The 2,978-nt window shown below is 38.2% G+C and overlaps 1 pseudogene; it reads right to left on the bottom strand.

Annotated features, from left to right (window-relative positions):
• Positions 1 to 314: 314 nt before the first annotated feature.
• Positions 315 to 1,668, bottom strand: LOC111039132 (annotated as a pseudogene).
• Positions 1,669 to 2,978: the final 1,310 nt, after the last annotated feature.

Here is a 2,978-nt window from a genome sequence, read left to right as displayed (position 1 = left end):
AAATTATATAACTATGTATGTGCTTACTTAAAATATATTTAAATAATTGTATAATTAAAATAAACGACTTGTTGAAGAAGGTGAACAGAATAAAGTTACCCACAACAACATATAATGTTATACTGTCACTATAATACGTCTCTAACGAGATCCTTACCTACCAAAGTTATGAGTTGTTATCTACCTATAGTTAATTTTCTATTATGATATTGAGTTGTAACTATCATCAGTTATTATAAATAGTAATATATTTTTTTTATTTTCACATTATTATATACTATATTATTTACATTATTACATGAAGTAGACATTTTTTAAATTTTATTAATTAGTTTAGAGTTGTAAATATATTCTAAAATATTTTTTGAATTGTATGGATTCAGTGACTGGGACAGCTGGTCCGGCAGGTCTGCATCCTTTCTGTCCTTGCTCTAACTCTGGCATTCGGTGAGGATATGCTTGATGGTTAGAGGAACGCCGCAGCAGGTGCAGACAGGTGGCTCTTCTTTTTTCATGAGGTGTTGATGAGTGAGGTGAGAATGTCCTATCATTAGACGGGTGATGGTGGTCTCTTGTTTTCTTGTGATGTTTTCTGGAAAAGGCCAGGGGAGGGTGGTTCTTTTAATATCGTGAAATTTGGACGATAATTTGACCCATTTACTATCCCATTCGTCGTTTATGTATTTGGCTATTGTTTTTTTGGCGTCTTGGTACGAGAAGTCCATGACTGACAGGGAGTTACTGGATGAGTAGGCAAGTTTGACGGCCTTGTCAGCACGCTCGTTACCTTCTATATTGCAGTGTCCAGGTATCCACATATAAGTTATTTATTTACCGGAGAGGGTGGCTCTAAAATGCATGTTATGTATTTTTCTTACTATGTCGGTAGGTTTCCAATGGTTTTTGACGCTGATAAGGCTGAAAAGGGAATCGCTGAGAATTATGGCCTTATTTATTTTTGGCAGGCTTTACGATGGGGATAACGTAACCATGCCTTTAGGATTTTGGAAATGTTTTATTATTCCATATAGAGTTGTATATTGATAGTAAGTGTATTCTGGAATTTTTTGGGAGATTTTGTATAAATAGGTATGGGATTCTGTCAGGACCAGGACTTTTGCTTTTGCAGCATCGGAGTGCACCTTCAAGTTCTGAGATGAGTAGACTGGAGTTCATATGAATTTGTACATCATCAAGTGTATCGACGTTGTTAGTGGGGTTATTGAATATATGTGTATTGGACAGGAACTCCTGATCATAGTTGATGTTGCTGGAATTATCTTGGAACATTTGACCGAGGACGTTGGCTACTTCTTTGTGTGAGGTTGTGAGGTTGGTGTCCTTGAGGAAATGTATGGTGTTCCTATTAGCCCCTTTGATGGATTTGATTTTTTTCCATACTAATGAGGAATCAGTTTGGTAGTTTATGCTAGAGACATATTCTTTCCACGATGAGGCTTTGTTCCTCTTTACAATATACCTGGTTTGGGCTATGGCTCTTTTTAAATTAACAAAGTCTTCTTGGGTGTGGGTGGTTTGAAATTTTTTGAGAGCTTTGTTTTTCTTTTGAATGGATTTTTTTATTTCGTCATTCCACCATGGGACTCGGGGTCTAGAAGAGCTGTTCTTTGAGATTCCCATTGTTATTTTGACGATTTCAGTGATCATGTCAGTGAATTCCCCTACGACTACCTCCGTGTTTTCTGACGAAGGGGTAGAAAGGCTTGGAGTTTTATTTTCTATTAGAGAGGTGAATAGGTTCCAATTGGCTTTCTTGATTGACCATCGGGGTGAGTAAATCAAATGGGTGTCATCTAGAGGGAGGTTTATGGATATTTGTATCGGTATATGATCGCTGCTGTTGTATGAATATGGTAGGGTGCACCACTCCAGTTTGTGGGAGAGGGATTTGTTAGCGATGGACAGATCAATGGTGGAAGAGCGTCAGTTTGCGGGATTAATTCTAGTTGGTTGTCCGTTACTGAGGAGCATCAGATTGTCGTGCATGAGTAGTTCTTCAATGATTTTCCCTTTGTGATCTGATTTGTGCGATCCCCATATTTCGCTGTGACTGTTAAAGTCACCGACTAGGATGAATGAGTTGGGAAGTCGTTGTGTGATATTTTCAATGTCAGAGAGTGAGAAATCTCTTTGGTTTGGTATATATATGTTGCATATGGTTAATTTTATGTGGGAAAGAGTGACTGAGACTGCTATCGCTTCCAAGTTGGTTTGAAGTGGGTGTTCTGTGCTGGCGAAGTCTTGATTGATCATAATTGCAACTCCTCCACTAGCTCTGGCACAGGAGAGACGGTTACGTTTATATATATCAAAGTGTGTGAAAGTAGGATAACTACCGTCATTGAAATTGGTTTCTTGAATGTATACTACCGAGGGACTGTGTTCTTTGATTAATATCTGGAGTTCGTCGAGTCTACTGTAGAACCCGTTAACATTCCATTGTATTATTTTAGTTTTCATGAGCGGTGTTCTTTAAATTGTAGGCTAGTTGCTTGGTGTAGTGTAAGGCGGAATGAGCTGTTGCAGGGGGTAGTTAGGGTTAGCTTTTTTTTTTTTTTGTGTGTGTGAGGTTTTATGCATCTTGAGGGGGCGAGGCTTGAAAAAGCAAGTTGCCTAGTTTGGTAAGGTGAATTTTGAGGAAAGTTTTGTTGATTTTTGGGCGTATTTCTTCGATGAGCTGCGTTAGGGAGGGGATATCGGAATCAATGTCTTTGCAGAGGTTGTGTATGTTGATGTTTTTATTTGTGTAGTTTTCCAAAATATACTTGAACTGGAGCATGGTCACAGTGGAGTTGTTGCGAAAGATTTCCTCCGCTGGTATGAGGCTCTCAAGCAATTTATCATCTTGGACAAGTATACAACATATAGTACATACAATGACGACGATTAACGCGATAAAGTGATGCACGATGAACTTAAGAGGACTTTTTATTTTTTCGATATCGGAAGTAAAAAAA

Source organism: Myzus persicae, unplaced genomic scaffold, assembly GCF_001856785.1.
Source record: "Myzus persicae strain clone G006 unplaced genomic scaffold, MPER_G0061.0, whole genome shotgun sequence".
Taxonomy (NCBI): domain Eukaryota; kingdom Metazoa; phylum Arthropoda; class Insecta; order Hemiptera; family Aphididae; genus Myzus; species Myzus persicae.
This window is presented reverse-complemented; position numbering and strand designations above follow the sequence as displayed.